Consider the following 19783-nt stretch of genomic DNA (forward strand, 5'->3'; position numbering starts at 1 on the left):
TCAATTTGATGACAGGGAATAAAAACCCTAATACTGAGATAAACTATTTCCTAACTGTTCTGATCAACTTGCTTTGTCCAGGAGAAACTGTTCTTATATCTGACCTTAGCTTGGTTTCTTGTGAACAGCCTCAAAATATGTTCCAATCTATGGATATTTCATAAGTTAAAAAGCAACTCAATTCTTGATCTTCTGAACCAAAAGCAATGTTTGTTATCAACATTCCTGGTTGTAAAATCTCACAATTCGAACTCACATTATCACGCGAGGTTTGCTACCAGTCAGCTGCTCTCTACGCATACTGTGAAAGAATCATGACTGCTCATTGTGGTGATGCAGTGACAGCAAGGAAGATTAATTATCAATGCTGTGTTACTCTCTCAGCACCAGCATTGAGCGTGCACCCTTGACATGCACAACCATCCACCCCTATTTCACAACTTATTTGCCCTTGTCTCCTGCACGTATCAACAGTATCTGCATGACCTCCACCACGAAGACAGCAGCCCTTCAGGATATCATTTTCTCCTTCACATCTGAAGAAGAAGCCACAGTTCCCACAGAGGAGGCACTGGCAAGGCTGCTTCCTACACCCTCCACCAGCTCAGATACTGACACCTTGGTGAGTACATTAGGAAGATAAGCGTTGGAAGCACATTTCGGTAAGCACATCACAAGGGCATTGCTGCAGCTGGCTAAGAACATGCAATGTCACCAGCACTCAGAGGACTGCCAGAGAATAGGCACCTGCTCAGCCCAAGCAGGAGAGGACCCCATGGTGTCAGCCATTAATAACTTGATTCAAATGCACAAATTGACATGGGAGAAACAGGTAAGATTGTTGAAAGCATTCAGACAACTACATGAGGTGTCCACCAATATCATCTGTATTGTGCTGCCTCTGGCATGTGAGCATCTGTCTACCTCCATGGACAGGTTGGTGGCTGCCAGAGACACTTAGGTCCAGCATGTTCAGATGTGCTGGAGAAAAGCTCACAGCTGGACTCAATTGTTCTGGGTGACAGGAGGACAGAAGACCTTGATTTGACCTCACTCCAGATGCCCCTTCCTCACTAGGAGACAGTGTGGTGCAAGTAGGCATTCAGCAGGAGCAATAACCACACACAATGCACTCAGAAACCTTCCCTCAGTTCCTCCAAGAGGTGCGTGGTCTCTCCACCCTGCCAGCAATCTGTAACCCTATGCAAGTTCAAATTGAAGTGGGGGACTAGCATACCTGGTGCCTCAAGCCATAAATATATTCAAATATCCAAAACTCTGAAGCCAACAGATTCTATCATAGTGGCAGGCTCCCTCCACCCCAGTTGAAGACTAAGCAACTGCACCTAAAGGTAGAGGGAAGGATTAATATCTTATCAGGGTGCATAGGTGGGATGGGTGAAACTTCCCGTAAAACTTCATTGTAAATATACTATCACATTTGTAAATATATGTTCACTTTACAAATCTTACTGTATGAGTGACTGTGAATTGTCCAGTAATAACATTAGCTAGGCAATACTCCATAATAACTGGGGGCATTAGATCATAATAATATCTGCTGGTTATTGACCTCTCTGCTTAGGGAAATTGGTCCTTCTCATCCACTCTAGTTTTCTCATAATTTTATACATTTCCCTTCTGCTTTCTGTGTTCCAGCAAAATGCAAAACCCCTTCACATTTACTCTTTCACTATGTTTTCACCATCAATAATTCACACGTGCTCTACTTATTGCAATGCTGACACCAGTATACAGATATCCCATTGGTCTCCACGGTTTTTTTCTCAGGGGTGATACCAAAGGCTCAAAACTGAAGTCCAGTTGAGATGATCTTGGTGTGTCTTTCACACTCCAAAGACGGCTTTCAACAGGTGCCCCCAGAACCTCTTCCTCCTCACATCAATGTTAACTCTCTCTATTTGTGAAGCAGAACCTACCAAAATGGTCAAGGGTATACAGCAGTCAGTGCAGCCTCAGTGTGCACATCCTCCTTTGAGGAACCTTGGCCTGATTCCACATTGTCTTCATTGCAATCTACAAAGGGTCTGTGGGAGATGAAAGACTTGCAAAACATGATAGCTCAAATATTGATGTGTACTAATTCTACATGAGTAATTGCGTCAAATGAATTGTTGGGAAGTGGTAATGTAGTGGTATTGTTACTGGATTAGTAATCTAGTCACCCAGGTAGATGGTGAAACGTTAATGCAATTTAAAAAATGTAGAATTAAAAAGTCGAATGATGGTCATGAAACCGTTATCGATTATCAAAAAGATCCATCTGGTTCACTAATGTCCTCTACAGAAGGAAAGAAAAACTGTTGTCCCTGACTCCAGACAAACAACGTGGTTGATTCTTAACTGCCCTCTGAAATGGCCTAAAACATCATTCAGTTGTATCAAGCGCTAGAACATCTGAAAAAAATGAAACCATACTGACCACCTGGCATCAATTAAGGCACCAAAAATGATAACAGCAAACACAGCCCTGTCAACCCTGCAAAGTCCTCCTTACTAACATCGGGTGGAGTGGGTGAGCTGACGACGTTGGGACAGATGTCTCACAGGCCAGTCAAGCAACAGTCAACAGATGTCATCATATTCATGAATCATTCTGACACCCTAAGTCCCAAACAATACCATTATAATCCCTTGGTATGTCCTGTCCCACCGGCAGAATAGACTGAGTAGAAGTGGTGCTACAGTACCATACAGTTGCGAAGGAATTGTCCTGGGAATTCCTTATCTTTGACTCCATATCTCAAGTAGTCAAATGGCATCGACTTAAACATTGGTAAGGAAATCACCCACTGATTATCACATACCGCCCTCCTCATTTGATGAATTAGTGCACCTCCATGTTAACACTACTTAGGAGAAGCACTGAGACTGGCACGACTGCAGAATGTTCTCTGGCCAGGAGATTTCAATTCGCACCCTCAAAGGTGCTTCAGCAGCACCACTACTGACCAAGCTGGTCGAGTTTAAAGGAATATAGCTACTAAACTCAGTCTGCAGCAGATAGTGAGAGAAACAGTTAGAGTGGAAAATATATTTGATTGTGAGTTGCAGAAGCATCTATCCATGACAATACTGGCAAGAGTGACTACCATACAGTCCTTGTGAAGATTAAGTCTTGCCTTCACACTGAAAGAATATTGGGCCCATTAACGTTTCAGCAATAGTACTGAAGACCTTGCCAAACCCCTAGTCAAGCTGTACCATTGCAGGTACAATACTGGTTTTTGCCTAGGTATGTCCTGTACACAAAAAAACAGTTCAAATCCAATTCAGCCGATTATTGCCACATCAGTCTCCTCTTGAACATCAGTAAAGTAACAAAATTGGTCATCAACAGTGCTATCAAGCTCCAATAACCTGCTCACTGAAGCTTAGTTTGTGTTCAATCAGGGTCACTCAGCTCCGGACCTCATTACAGCCTTTTTGCAAATATAATCAAAAGAGCTGAATTCCAGGTGGGAGTGGGCTGCCTTTGATGCCAAAGATGCATTTGAACAAGTGTCGCAACAAAGCTTCTTAGCAAAGCTAGGGTCAAAGGGAATCAGGGGCAAACTTGCCAGAATTTGGAGTCATAACTGACACAAAAAATTATGGTTATGGTTGTTGGAAATCAGCTATCTCAGCTCTGGGACATCACTGCAGGAACTCCTCAGGGCAATGTCCTTGGCCCAAACATCTTCAGCTGCTTCAATGATCTTCCTTCCATCACAAGGACAAAAATGGGCATATTTCCTGATGATTGCACAGTGTTCAATTGTGACTCCTCAGAGAGTGCAGCAGTCCATGTGCAAATGCAGCAAGAATTGGACAATATCCAGGCTTGAACTGATGACAGGCAAGTAGCACTCATACTGCAACTGTGTCAGTCAATTGCCAACTCCAACAAGAAAGAACCTAAGCATTGCACCTTTACATTCAATGACATTGCTGACACTGAATCCCTCACTAGTAACATCCTGAGGGCTACAAATGGCTAGAATATGAACTGGGTAAAAACAATGACTGCAGATGCTGGAAACCAGATTTTGGATTAGAGTGGTGCTGGAAAAGCACAGCAGTTCAGGCAGCATCCGAGGAGCAGGAAAATCGACGTTTCGGGCAAAAGCCCTTCATTAGAATATGAACTGGACTAACAATATAAATATAGTGGCTACAAAAGCAGGAATCTTGCAACTCCTGACTCCCCAAAGCCTGTCCAACATCTACTAAGCATAAGTCAAGAGTGAGATTAAATACTCCCATTGGTCTAGATGGGTGCAGCGCCAACAACACTCAAGAACCCTAACACCGTCCAGAATAAAGCAACTTCCTTGATAGCATCTCATCCACAAACATTCAATCTGTGGTAGCAATGTGTACATCAACAACATGCACTGAAAAAATTCACCAAGTCTCCTAGGACAACAGCTTCCAATTAATGACCACTAGGAAGACAGCGGAAGCAGGTATGTACAAACACCACCACCTGCAGGTTCCCATTCAAGCCACTCTCTGTCCTGACTTGGAAATATATTACCATTCTTCAGTGTCACTGGGTCAAAGTAATGGAACCCCTTTCCAAATTACTTTGTGGGTGTACCTATGCCATATGGTCTGCAGTGCTTAAAGATGGAAGTTCACCAACTTTTCAAAGGCATCTAGTATTGGGCAATAAATGCTGGCCTAGTCAGTGACTCCCATATCCCATGAACAAATATAAAAAAGTGATGGTGCAAAATCTAATGCTGTCACCAGCACACATCCACCACTCCATTGTTACTAGCCAATACATTTGCCACCTTATCAAACTCAAGTGCCTTCTCCTCCATTGGTCACAGGCGAAGCTCTACCTCCAGTTCTCTGCCCCTTCCTGGAGTTGTTGGTTCTCTTCTATAATGAGAAAAAGCAGTGAGCTGTGAGCGTGAGAAGGAAAATGAATGGTGATGATGAAATGAGAACATTCATCAGACTCAGAAGCATTTGGCCGTTTGAGCCTGCTCTGCCATTCAATAGGTTTGTGTTGATGTGACTGTGGCCTCAACACTGCTCTTCTGTCTGGTCCCCATGATCCTCAACTGTTTTGATTATCAAAACTCTATCTATCTGAATAAATTCAATTACCCATCCTCCACCACTTTCTGCAGAAGATAATTTAACAGAATAACTGTCCTCAGAGAAATTATTTCTCCTCATCTCCATCTTACAAGGGAGATCTCTTATTCTTAAACCCCGCCTACTAGTTCTATTCACTCCCCACCTGAACAAACATCCATCCTGTATCCTTCCTATCAAGCCCCCTAAGGATTTTATATGTTTCTACTGCCATTTTCAAAGTAATTAATTCCACATTTCCTATGTTATAATCCATCTGGCAATTTTTTTTTACCTATTCCCTTAATCTGTATCAGTGAGTTTTGAGAAGATTTGTAGCTCAGGTTGAGGTTCTGGATGTAGGTTTGCTCGTTGAGCTGGAAGGTTAGTTTTCAGATGTTTCAGACCTTCCAGCTCAGCGAGCAAACTTACATCTAGAACCTATTTGTATCCTTTATAACTCTTTACCTCCTCATGATAACTTACTTTTCTATTTAGCTCGGTGTCATTGGCAAATTTAGCAACAATATATTCAGTCCTTTCATCCAAGTCAATTATGCCGACTGTAAATAGTTCAGTTCTCAGCTCTGATCCCGATCGGGAACTCTGCTCGTCACAACTTGCCAAATTGAAAAGCATCGTATTCTCTGCTTCCTGTTAGCCACCAATCCTATACATTTATGCTACTTTGGTCCCCCCTTTAGCAGTTTTGGTAAGCTTAAGGTTAGATAAATCCTCAGGTCCAGATAAGATTTATGGTGTGGGAAAAAAGGGTTGAGATTGGGAAGCTTTTTGAAAAATTCTGAGGAACACTTGGACAGGCAAGACTTAATCAAGAAGGGTCAAACATGGCTTTGTCAGGGGGAGATGATGTCTAAGAAATTTCACTGAATGTTTTGGGGAGGTGACTAGGTATGCAGATAAAGGTACTGCATTGATGGGAGTCCTTATGGACTTTAAACGAGGTGTCATATGGGACACTGGTCATTAAGCTAAATGGCCATGGGATCCTGAGCAATTTAGGAAATTGGAGCCAAGATTAGTTTTGTGGCAGGAAGTAGAGGGTGATGATCAAAGTTTGCTTTTGTGATGGGGGCCTTTGTTCAGTCGTATACCTTAGGATTCGGTGCTGGGTCCCTTGCTGCTTTTTAGCGTACATTAATGATTTAGGCATCAGTGTTGGAGATTTTATCAGCACATTCACAGACGCATAAACATTGTTGCTTATGGTAGTGAGAAGGAAATCTTAGACGACAGCAAGATATCGATACGTTGGTCAGGTGGGCAGATGGAGTTTAATCCTGAGAATTGTGAGCTGATGTACTTTGGGGAGGACTAGCAATGTAAAGCAGTGCATGATGAAAGGTAGGACCTGAGGTAGTACTGAGAATCAGCAGGACCTTGGTGTACATATACAAATATTTTTGAAGGCATCAGGACAGTTGCATATGCTGATTAAGGGGTCATATGGGATACTTGCTTTTATTAGACGAGGCACTGAATACATGAGCTGGAGGTTATGATGGAGCTGTATCAGGCATTGGTTAGGTCACAGCTGGAGTGGTGAAAGATGCAGGAACAATTACATTTAAAAAGTATTTTTTGAACTCCTGAAATCCATAATATACAAGGCTATACAGACTAAGTGCTGAGAAAAGTGATTAGACAGATAGGTGCCTGAGACTGGCATGCAGACAATGGGCCAAAGGCCTCATCTGTGCTGTAATACTCCATGACTCCGTGAAGCATATACTATGAGCTCTTAACTTGTGTAATAATTTTTCATGTGACATTAATCAAATTGTTTTTCAGAAATATTAACATACTCTATCTACAGATGCCTCTGTACATACCTTGCTTGTTACTTTCTAAAAGAAATCCAATCAGCTAAACATAATTTCCCTTTCAGAAAACCATGTTGTGTCTGCCTGATCCAATTATGATTTTCTGAATTTATTCGTTAATGTATCCCAGCAATTTTCCTTTGACAGATGTTAGGCTTACCAGCCTATTGTTTCCTGCTTTCTGTTTCTCTCCTCTCTCGAATAATGATGCTACATTTGCTGTTTTCAAATCTGCTGGGTCCCTTGTAGAATCTAAGCAATTTTGGAAGATTATAACCAATGCCTCTAATATCTATGCAGCCATTTCTTTCAGAACCTTAATAAGGAAGCTACAGGTCTTAGGAATTTGGTTGAACAGTTTCCCAGTACATTTTCCCTGTGGATGGTGATTGTTTTAAAGTTATGGCCTCCCTTCCATCACCTGATCTGCAATTACCTTTGGAAACATTCTGAGTGTTCTCTAGTGAAGACAGTGTGAAGATGATAACTCTGTAATTTTCTATATTTTGATTGTGGACTCAAATGGGAAAGGACAGTTTTAAATCCAAAAATTGTGGAAGAAGTTGATGCACTTCTAAAAAGTAAGTAACTGCAATTATTGTAAGTTATGGTTGCACTGCTGCTTTATTCCAGCAGTGTGGACAGGTCAACAACAGGAAGAAATACATCTGGCAAAAGGTTGGTGATTGGTTTGTCGAGTTATGACTAGTTTTGGATGACAAAGGCCATAAATCTGATAATAATTATCTGATTGGGCCCTGGCTAGTGAACAGCTTGTGGGTTGTGTAATACTGGCAGAAGCCTTTGGACCGCCATAACAGCAGAAAGGGGTGTCTTTCTCTCCAGTAAAATCCCTCAAACCTAAAGAAAGCCTGTTTACTACCATCACCAATCACTGGAAGCTGTGGCATTTAACCAGTAATTAAGACATTTTTCAGCGAGAGGACCAATTGCCCGTCTTCCTGAGAAAGTGGTGGTTGCAGGTACAAATACAACACTTAAAAGACATTTTGATAGATACATGAATAGGAAAGATTTGGAAGGATGTGGACCAGGAGCAGGCAGGTGGGACTAATTTAGTTTGGGATTATATTCGGCATGGACTGGTTGGACTGAAGGGTCTGTTTCTGTGCTGTATGACTTTATGACTCTTGTGAAAAAGTGAAAAGAACCTGAGAAGAGAGAGTGAAAAATAGAAAATCTTAGCAAACAAATGATTATCTCAGCAGACCCTGTGGAGTGGGGCCAATTAACTGCTTCCCCAGATTTTTCTTCCCTCCACTCATAATACCAGCGTTATTTTGTCTGTTAATGTCTGCCTGTATATGTGTGTTTTTAAAAGTGGGTGAAGGAGTCAACTGGTAGAATTATATATTGACAGTTGATAGTTGTTTATGTGTAGTTAGAATCTACTTGTTTGTAATAAATAGCAGTTAAATGTTAAATACACAAGTCTGTTCCATGTTTCCTATTAGCCTGGGTCTAAAAAAAACAGGTAAATTGTGGACATTGCATACTTTGAACAAATTTTGAGACTGGGAATTGCAGAGCATGATTTCCAGAAGGCCAACCCAGTGAGGCGTAACAACACATGAAATCCCTGTTCATTACTGAGGCCATTTCCTTGTCTTCCATTATTAATTCCCCAGATTCATAGTCTGGAGCCCAATCCTCACTTTAATTACTTTCTGTCAATTTAAATACATGCAGAAATTCTTACAATCTGTATATGTATTACTAGCTAATGTTCTCTCATACTGTCCTTTTTTTTGTCATTCTCTTCGGGTTCTTAAATCTTCCCAATCTCCTGACATACCAGTAGTCTTCATAGATTTGTACAGTGTTTATTTCAATTTAATCCTATCCTTACTTTCTTTATTTAGTCATTTGCTGATGCAGTCAAGTTTGTACACTTGGTCCCTTCTGTTACATGCTGGTTACCATTTTTCAAATTACTATCTTGATCTATCATTTTGCTATTGCAGCACAATTTACCATATTTCCTCACAAAATATCCCTCCTCCACCCTCATTATTTGTTTTAAAATCCTCTCCACTGTCCTGGGTTATATAATTTACCAGTACTGTTCAGCTGAAGATCATTCAAATATTACAGCTCCCCCCCATTCCTTAGTAATGGTACAAGTGCCCCATGAATTGAAACTCATTTCTCCCTTACCAGTTTTTGGGTCATACATTCTTTTCTCACATCTTATTTATCCTTTTCCATCTACTCCTGGCTCAGGTACTAATTCAGAGATCCAGTGGCTTTGGTTCTTAATTTAGCCCTCATCTCTTTATAATCCCCAAACAAATATTCTTTTGTGGCCCTACGTCATTGTTACCCATGTGTACAAAGACAACTGAGTCCTTCTCTTCTCATTGCAAGTTCCCTCCAGCCCTGAGCAGATGCTTTGAACCCTGGAATCAGGCAGACAACACAGCCTTCTGCACACTTGCTCTTGGCTGCAGAAAATTATGTTTTTTCATCTGATTATATTTTCACTTGTGCCACTACATGTCTATTTTCACAACCTACTTGAATGGCTTTCTGTACCATGTGCCATGGTCAATTCACACCTTGCAGACCCCACTTTCACCCAAGAACTTGCAAACATATTGGCGAATTGCAAATGCTGAAGCTCCTCCACATTTTGATCCCATTGCCTGCCTCACTCAGTTCCTGATCACTGCACTGACCAAATCAGATGACCCAGTCCCAAGGAGAGTGCCTTTCTCATGCACCCTGGGGCTTAAAATATACAGTTGAGGGGGGAGAGGGGCAAGGAAAGGGTGTGAAAGGCAATAGAATGAGAATGAATGAGTGTCAGTATTGCCTGTTGAGATAAAGATTTGAAGTGGTGACTGGGGAGGAAGGAATGTATGAAACATGCTTGAGGGTCAGAGGAGTACAGAGGTGAGTGAGAGTGCTACCAATTCGGCCACAGTTGACACAGCAATCAAAATGATTAATTTATAACAAGTTTTATTATGCTGTTAAAAACTCAAATATACCAGAATTCATTACACTACTGTTTTCTGCTATATTTAGTGAGTAGCTGATGGGTACACACCAAAATGTCATATTGTTCACCTATTTTAATGCTGAATCCTAGTGAGCTATTTACAGTGGAGCTTGGGAAAAAGCAGAGAAAACTGGAGAGCAACTTCTGTAATACTGTATTTAACTGCATAATATGTGGATGCTGGAAGTTGCTGTTCAATTTACTCTGTGAAAATGGTGATAACTTCACTATTATTTCAAAATCTATGTCATTTAAGTATACTCCCATTTTGAATTATTACAGCACTGAACTTCTGAAACAAGTAGCAGAAGCATACTGCATTATAGTTTTTAAAGGGAAACTTATATACTGAGAGACATTAGGAAATGATTGCAACTGGAACTCTATAAAATAGCCTCCTTTATGCAGGAAAATTCAACAATTTTTAACATTTGAACATCTTTACAGAAAAAACGCAGTAATCGTATGGGCTATTTAATGTAATGCAGGCTGCAATGCAAATGTTACAAATACTGTGTTCAGGAATTTGTGATAGTGCATTTATAAATTTGAAGGACTAAATGAGGGATACCTTGGTATGTCTTACAAGTTCTTTTGTAATACTGCTATTCACACATGAAACTGAAGAAGCCAATTACATTAATGATCTGCTAATATCCTTATGGCACTTAAGCAGCAAACAATTCCATTCTTTTAATTGCACCTGAGACAGCAAATGGTTATGATAGTTCTCAATGTGCTGACATCTATGCTACCTAGTTAAGTGGATGCATTTTTCTTATAATTAGCCTGTTGGATTGTGATTTGCATTGCATACCATAGTAATTTCAACTATATTTTAAAAGCCTGAATTGGAAGCTGGCACATTTTCAAGTTTGACCCCATGTTCAATAAGAAAAGGTTTCTTCTGACCTCAACATACGTTCTTTCAACCAGTCATTGTTTAAAACATATTTTTAGAAGTTGGCAAATCTGTAATGTTCTGCTAAAATATCATATTCCAGAACCAAAGCCAATTTATGAGTAAATGTTTCCAAGAATTTTAACGCTATCATTTTATATAAAATTATTAACAGATTAATAATCCTGTAAACACATGGGATAAAATATCGTTGTGCTTTCTTCTTGCAGAAAGACAATGGGAAAACACCACCTGGACTCCATATTCTTATAAACTCTAGCAAAATCAAAGTACTTCCTGGCTATCCATAGAACCTTTTTTGAAGAAAATGTTATTTTTAGTTTGACCATAAACCATGCAGCACATAAAGACTAAACCACAATATCGTGCACCCAGATGTAGAAAGAAGCAAGACAAAAATGACCATTGTGAAGGTTTTTTTCCTTGCTGATGACATCATGCTATCATTCCAATTACAATCAAAACCATAACAACCTTAACATGGAATCAATTAACATTATTTCAGTTAGTGTTTCAACCGATGATTAAAAAAAAGTCCAAAATTTGAAACAGACACTGATGAGTTTGCCAAATTGAGGTTCACTGGATTTAGTCAATTAACTTTATCAGTAGCACTGTGTCAGCCACCAGCAGGCACCCTACATAAACCATATTTAGCAGCACTCCTCCACCACACTGAAATTGCTGGAACAGTTGAAAACAAAATACTGATAATATTAACAGAACAGCTCATTACATGTGTTAAAAACAAAAATTTTGTATTACCATGAAACCCAATTTTAGTCATCAACCCAAGTGCCTTAGACTTGAATAGTTAATGTGTGAGAAATCAGTTACTACAAACTGAACTGAATAATATTACAATTGTATCGAACTTTTTGTCCTCTTAGAGAAAATCTGAGAGTTGATTTATTATCTAGCCAATAAAGAGCATGGAAATGCACCTCACAAATCAATGGAAACTCACTTAATCTCACTACATTGACTGAACCTTTTACAGTAATACACTTTCAAAAGTGTTCATTCCATTTCGGCGACTAAAACGATCAGTCTCTGAATCATTTTTTTTGGTGAAATACGCAGTTTCAAGTTGGTTCACAAACTTAAGAAACAAAGTGCATGGAATCTTCATTAGATTAGTCATGGAATCATTTCCTGAATCAATATTTTGAATGCAACAGTCCCACTTTGGCTCAGCATTTACTGTAACTGACCATCCTACAGTAGCTGTTTCAATAAACTGTCAATCACGTAGATCTTGAACATCTACAATAGTAAATCAACTCACTATTAAATGTTTTACAGCATTAAATTTCAAAGATTTAAATAAACGTTTAGTTACATTTTATTACTTTCAAAAATTTGAGATATTGTTTCTGTAGAATTCACTGAATACTTGTGTTCTACAAACTAATCACAAAAGATATTTGCAACTTCACACTACAACACATATATTATTGGTATTCCGATTCATTGATTATGATTTATTTTCCTCATGATAGAAGACCATCAATAAAGATATTTTTACCATAACCCAAAATATTGAATATAATCTCCAATACAGCTGCAAACTCTTAATTATGACAGAAATAGCAGATCACAGTTGATAATCCCTCTTTCTCACCCTAGCTAATTGGAAAGAATATACTTCATGTACCTAAACAAAAAGCAAATCAGATGAATTGAGTGATGTTTTTAATAGCAGATCATAATTTAGTTAACACAAAGTTCACTGAAGAAATCAAAATTCCCTAAATAATAGTATTATCTTGAATGATGAATAATGTTCAAGTTGAATCTGTTGACTCAGTGCCTGAACAGGTTGATGCAATAGCGTGAGGGTCCAATCCCCATTATTAAAGCTGGCATAAGCTGCCCCTTTTATGATCAATGGAGGTTGCTAGACTGTATATTGTACTTCCCTTGGACAGAGAACACAAAAGGAAGAGAAAGATAAGCACAGTCCCTTTGGTTATAGGGTTCATAGCAAGGGGATATAGATTTTGGTTAAGGGGTTTAGAGGAAATTTGAGCGAAATTATTTTCTTTCAGATAGAGGTGGGAATCTGGAACTCACTGCCCAAAAGAATGGCAAAGGAGAAACTTATAACATTTAGAATAAGGTCTTTGAAAGACACTTGAAGTGCCATATCTGGGAAGGCTACCAACAAAGAGCTAGGAAGTAATCTAACAAAACAAGTACAAATTTAAAGTTAAAAATGCCTGTTTTACATATCAGTCCAGTGAATGAAAATGGCATCTAAACTCAGGTTTAAAAGTTTAGAACCAGGACAACCTGTGATAAGATACAGGGCCAGACACAGATATGCTGAGGTGCACGGCAGACAATGACAGTACAGATGGAAGTTTGTACCTAAATGTATTATGGGCTGAGTGAAAAGAATATTACAAGGGGAGTTGATGGAGGATTTGAATGATGAGATGGGATGGGAAGACTGAATTGAAGGTAGAAATGGATGAGAGAAAGAATGAAGAAATGGAGACTTGAAAAAAAGCTGTGGAAAGGACAGGGTTATGGCCCAGCATCAAGATATGTGTCTTACTTGAGGCAAAAGCAGTTGAAGAAGTAGGCAATCACGGTAACAAGAGAGACAACAAATTCAAGGAGCTCACAGCAAGTTCCAGGTAGCTGAACATTGACATAGAACAGAAGGAGGCAGTTTGCTAGGTGTCATGGACCAAAAATATGCTGGAAGAATTATAGTTACCTGAATTCCCAAGGTCAGTTAGCTGCTTCCTTTGAGTCTCACTGGGATAGCATACTGAAATTACTCCTCTGTTACAAAAGTCAAAGTTTTAAAAGTACACAGAATTCCGCATTTACCTAACTTTTAGATCCAGGTTATTAGAAAGCATGTGCCAGGTTTCTGCACGTAAGCAGAATTATTATTTATTTCAAATAAATAGACTCTAGCGACAGGTTAACAATTATGAAGCATTAGCATTTAACTCCCCTAGTTAATATTCTAACCCCCTTATGAAATCACACTCTACACATATACACAGACAGACATAAACAGGAAACAAAATAAGGTTTTTTAGGCAAAAGCAATGACTGGGAAAATATTCAGCGAGATGATTCTTGTGCAGATCAGATATTGCTTCTTAGTCTTTATCTCTGGAAGCTTTTACTCATTTGCAGAAAGCACAGGATGAACAGTTCGTAGTTGTAAAGGTCTTTGATTTATTAATTAAAAGTCACAGCTTACAGCAACTACTAAAGGAAAAGCAAATTGATTTTCTTCAGGCTTAAAATGGCTTTTTTGCAGAGAAGATGCAGTTCCTATGTTTGTGAAAATTGATGACTTCTCCTTTTCTTGTTCACAGCTCCACATGATTCAACTACCTGGGAGCCAATCTGGCAGACTGAAGACCTTTGTCATCAGTAACTGGTCACTAGTCCATGGACCAATCAGCTAATTGTTGCAGGTTGAATCTCCATTTGTCCACAGCCCTTGGCTCTAGCTAGGCTTCAAACTACACTTCAACCACTACTCAAACAAATAGCTGTACTTACGATAAGTGTCAGGTTACTTGCTTTCCAAAAGGTGATGGAAGCTCCACCAATCCTTGGTTTTAAAAACTTTTTTTCTCCCTATTTCAGTCCTCAATAAAAAATACAGAAAAATAAAAGAAAAAGACTTAATCCCTGTGTATATGCAGTATAACTTCATCCTTTATTCTCAGTACCAGAGGACTCCAAAATATAATGTGGAGTCAGCAGAGCAGAACAAAGACTTTGCAAAAATTATTCCCTTGCCTAAGAGCTTTCAGATTCAGATCTCTGAGGTTTGGTTATAAAAAGGATGCTGGATGACACCTCACAAATCACTGAAGATCACCTTACATGATCTGAATCAGATAGCATGGGTCACAGCAAAGTTCAGTGCCAGATTCAACATTTATATATAACAAGGATTCAACATAATGTATTTCAATCTGGAGCAAGTGATTCTATCATGAATATTTATATTCATCTTCTATGGTAGAAACGTCAGTAGATCCAAATAGGATGTTTCGACCACAGAAATTGATGAACCATTTGAAGTAAATAATATCTTGAAATCAGCTCATAATGTTTTGGGGCTTCTAAACAGATACAATTAAATCTATGGTCAGCCACTCAGGACCCAGCATGAGTGGAATGTTTAGAATTCACCTTCTGGATGTGTCCTCTTTCTTGGTGACAGCCTATGTAGCTTTCTACTTAGCTCATATACCTCACCTAATTATCAAGATAGAAGAGCAGGCCTGTATATAGATGATAATTTTGTCATCATTAAACATACACAACTGGAAGAAACTCACCATCATATCAATAACATCCTCACTGGAATAAAGTTCACTAAAGGAGAATAGCAGCAGACTCCTCTTCTTGGACGTATTAGTGGAATGCACACTTACCGGTGAACTCTTGACCAGTGTGTACAGGAAGAACACCTGTACAGACCAGATACTGAACTGTAACAGCAATCACTCCAGCCCCAACAAATGAAACTGTATTAGGACACTATTTAAACAGGCAAGGATACTCTGCAGCAACCCAGAACTTCAGAGGGCAGAATGGGAATGCTTATTCAAGGGATTTAAACAGAGTGAGTACCCCAAGAGCATGATCCTCTGGTACTTACACAACAAACCTAAAGAAGAAAATGTTACTCAACCAGACATGATAGTGACCATACCTACATCAAGGACATGTCAGAAATGACTACCCAACTACTCAGACCCCACGGAATCTTAGTGGCCCACAAACCAATAAACATCTCTCACCAGCACCAGAAGTTAAAGACCCAAAAGATACATCCAACAGGGCAAACATAATCTACAAGATATCCTGTGAGGATTGTGAAAAACATTACATAGGACAAATAGGAAGAAAACTGACTATATGACTGCATGAACATCAGTTTGCCACTGCCAGACATAACCAGTACTCTCATTTCCACCCACACAGACAATGAAGAACATGAATTCAACTGGGACAATGTAACCATCCTGGCACAGGCAAAACAGAGACAAGTGACAGAATTCTTTGTGGCCTGGCATTCCACCGAAACTCAACCAACAAACATATTGAACTGGACCCCATATACAATCCACTCAGATACAGAACCAGAAGTAGCAGAAAACAGAGACACAAATATCAGGCGGGATGGACCACAACTGCTTGACCAGAGGTGAACTGATAACGTCACCTAGTGAGATGACAAAACATCTGCAGAAAAACACATTAGCTCGGTGAAAGATAGCTGGAATTGAGTTTGTGCCTTCAATGTTTCCTCTGAAGTACTGTTTCCTTCGGCAGACTAATTCTAAGCAATCAGCAAGAGAATGACACAGACTGCAGACAATGGTGAGTGTTCCTGGTCCTCTTCTCATTTGCTGTAGCATTAATCATTTTCACATTTTGCTGTGCCTGTCTTTTCATGATGGCAACAGCACATGAAGGACTGTCCATTTTGAACTCCATGGTAAATAGTTCATGATTGGAGGATGGGAAACAAATGAATTCCCTGTAAGAAATACAGAATCCTTTTTTAGTTATATTGCTGAGAAACATTTTTTTCATAAATGTATCAGTCAAAGTTGATGCTTCAGACAAAGCTTGTGGACATTCAAAGCTTGTGAGCTCAATCATATCCCATTTTGACAAACCATGCAGGTAATTATCCCTGTAAAAGCATAGGTTGTTGGTGTAAACACCAAGACGGTAGTATTTGCCCTCATTTTTGCATATCTAATAACTTCTATCCAAATATCTTCTGACCACTATACTTTTAATGGCTTTAACTGTGGCACATATGGCATGTATCCTAACCACACAAGTTATGCAGTAAAAAAGCCTACGCAATTTAGGTCTTAGTTGGGTGCCATAGATTTCAAAATTGCATTCTTTAACAAAGCCTTATGAAAGATATTATAGGAAATTTGCCAACTGCCAAAGTTTTCTGGCGCACAGAAATAATTTTCTTGGTCCCATGGAGACAGACATGAAGGCAGGACTGGAAAAAATAATCACAAAACCTGGCATTTGGGTCAGCCATGCAACGTGTTCCTTCTGCTGGGTAATCTATCAGCAAGTAGTAAGTCTGCCAAATTAACTGCCCATTTGTGGGTTGACCAGGAACACTACTGTGATGTTCCCATTGGTAGGAAAACCCCACTTGATGGTCCAGTCTAAAAATGCTTGGAGACTTGTGTTTATGAAGCCTCCTCTTCCAAATCCCTTAATTAAGCTGCAGCTATCAGTGGGCCTCAGTTGCTGCATTGCCATTCTATTGGATGGACTGGCCTTCCAGAAGGATGGTTTAAAGATACAGTAAAGATGACTGCTAGGTTTCTGAGGCTGCAAGAGGCATTCAATTCAATAAGTTTTAACAGTAGTCACAGCTTCCAGGCTTTCTATAAACATTAACTACATGAGACAGTCTGAAAGAAGTGTACAATTGGTGATATAACCTTTCCATCCAAGAATTCACACACTGTGATCGAAACGTTTTATTATCAGTGGTGCCAGACTGAACTAAACTACTGAGATTTCTACTTTTCCAAATTATTGAACAATAATCAGCAATATTTTACAATTTCAGTCCCACTGAGTTTTATAGATGCCAAAATTCATATTTACTTTCTTGTAATTTAGTATAGATGTGGCTGATTTCAATTTCACTACCCATTTATAGCAGTGGCGTTAGCTGTAGCTGTCAATAACATCAAACTATAGAGGATAAAATTCTGAGGGATTTTGTAATTCATTTACTCTTGTAGGGCCATTGAATTTCCAAAGTATGGTATTAACTTTGTTTATTCTGTTTTTCTCAGGTTTGTTTTTATTATTCTGCCAAAATAACAGATGTAAAGTGGGTGGACCTTAAAAACAACTCACCTCCAAAATGGTTTTGCTACCCCAAGCACATAGAGAATTTTCATAATGTTTAGTGTAATCCAGTTAGATTACAATGGTGTTTATCTATTCCAGGAATATGTTTTTATCTTTGGGACAAGTTCTCTTAAAAATGTTTGAATTCTACTTGACCAATATTTCAAATGAAAGACACTGTTATGTCTAATAAATGGCAAGCAGCTAGCAGTGAGCACAATATCCATTTCTATAATAATTTGAAGAATAACATTGCCTGTAGTACAATAAATCAGGTATAAACAAAACATTTATTGTTGGTTGTGCTGTGCTATTTGGTTGATTATGCATTACCTTCAAGAGTAGTTTCAACATTGCCTTTCTATCAAATAAACATAAAATGTTAATACAGCAAGAAAATGTAGAGTGCCATATACCTAAGTGGATCAGTTACTTTTCTGACTTTGAATAATGAGTGCACTCATGCACTGAAAAACAAGTGGAATAGGAGCGGCTATGTTCTGTACAATAACAACAAAGGAATATTTAAGAAGTCATTCTTACCACTAACACAATCAAAAGAAGACAAGTTGTAAATTAACTTCGTACCATGATTGCGAAAGCTGTTCAAATTGCTTTTGGACAGATGATAATATTTTATACAAGTGCTATCAAAATCAGCAAAGGAGGTGGTTCTAATGTGATCTTCACAGACCAATCGAGCTGTATATGTGTAAGTGAGGGTTCCACTGAATAACTACTGCCCTATTAAGGCATCCATGCAATCATCCAGCTGGGCCAATTCGATTGTGCTTTGTCCCTGGTCAGTGACTTTGTACAGTTTCTTGTGGTGATGATCCAATTTTCAGCATTAACTGTCATGTTGAACTACTACTACTGTTTTCTTACTTTCCTTGCTGTGCTTATTTATGCATTTATTCCATTCCAAGATATTTTTGAACATTCTATTACAACATTGTGGTTCATAACCAAACAGTTGGAATAATAAATATATTGAACTATTATTTGAGTGTCTGTTAAAACTATTGTTTGTTCAGTCTATGGAGCACTCAGAAACTAACTTCATTGACACAGTGAATGACTGAGCATTACTATTTGTCATTGGCAAATCAGATATGTAGGGTATTCAAGTTGTTAGGTGAGCAATTTAAAACTGGAGGCTCCACAAAATGCATGATTAACATTACAGTGCAAATATAAAAATTAGAACAATATGACAGCTATATGCAAAAAAGTTGCAAAGATTGTGCATTGAGTTTGTCATTTTTAGTTTCTTTTAAAAGAATGTGGAACTCGGTGATTTGTGTTATTGTTGAACAAATAGCTTGAGTTGGATAAAAATCAATGACATTAAATAACCTATAAAAAGTCCTTTTTAAAAATATTAAAATGTAAGCTCAAGATGGAAAAAAAAACTTAGTTCACTCAGAATTTGCACTACACATCAGTAAACGTGAACATTACACATTGAGACACCCATCATTGATGACTGCCATACAGAAATTTAGTGTTGCAAGAACCAGTAAACTCAATTTTTTTTTTACAGAATTTCTGTACACCACTAATAATTGATGGAGAATTTCTGATGTACCATCTTTTACAGTATGTGCTTTAACTAAAATTAATAAATTTTAGTTTAACTATAACTTTAACTATAATTAATAAATTCCGCATCTAAAATCTAGAATTTTTTTTCAAAGTTAATAGTTTCTTAATTCATGACGTTGTACCAATGTTCTGTCTGAGAACGGGTACATAGCTGTTTGGCACTAACTGTGCACATAAGGAACAAACAGACTGCACAGAGCCCTTTAAGATGCATGGGTCTTGCAGCAACAAGCAAGCCATGCACAGCAAAGAGAAATTAGAGGGAACACTTCAATGTACTGTCTGGTGCATCCAAATACGAATGTGAGATGCTGCCTGTTTTGACTGTGAAACAAAGCAGTGTGTTCAACAGAGGATTTTACTGAAATGATCTTAAGATGCCTGTCT

General features: G+C 38.7%; 1 long non-coding RNA gene across 1 annotated transcript in view; it reads left to right on the forward strand.

Moving 5' to 3' along the window:
• The window catches only part of LOC140453039 (uncharacterized), an 81291-nt gene extending 66373 nt beyond the window's left edge, over window positions 1–14918 (forward strand). Inside the window, exon 4 of the long non-coding RNA XR_011952287.1 lies at window positions 14233–14918. This is a non-coding gene — a long non-coding RNA (uncharacterized lncRNA). The remainder of the gene's footprint in view (window positions 1–14232) is intronic.
• The last annotated feature ends 4865 nt before the right edge of the window (window positions 14919–19783 follow it).

The sequence above is a fragment of the Chiloscyllium punctatum genome, chromosome 26 (assembly GCF_047496795.1).
Source record: "Chiloscyllium punctatum isolate Juve2018m chromosome 26, sChiPun1.3, whole genome shotgun sequence".
Taxonomy (NCBI): Eukaryota; Metazoa; Chordata; class Chondrichthyes; order Orectolobiformes; family Hemiscylliidae; genus Chiloscyllium; species Chiloscyllium punctatum.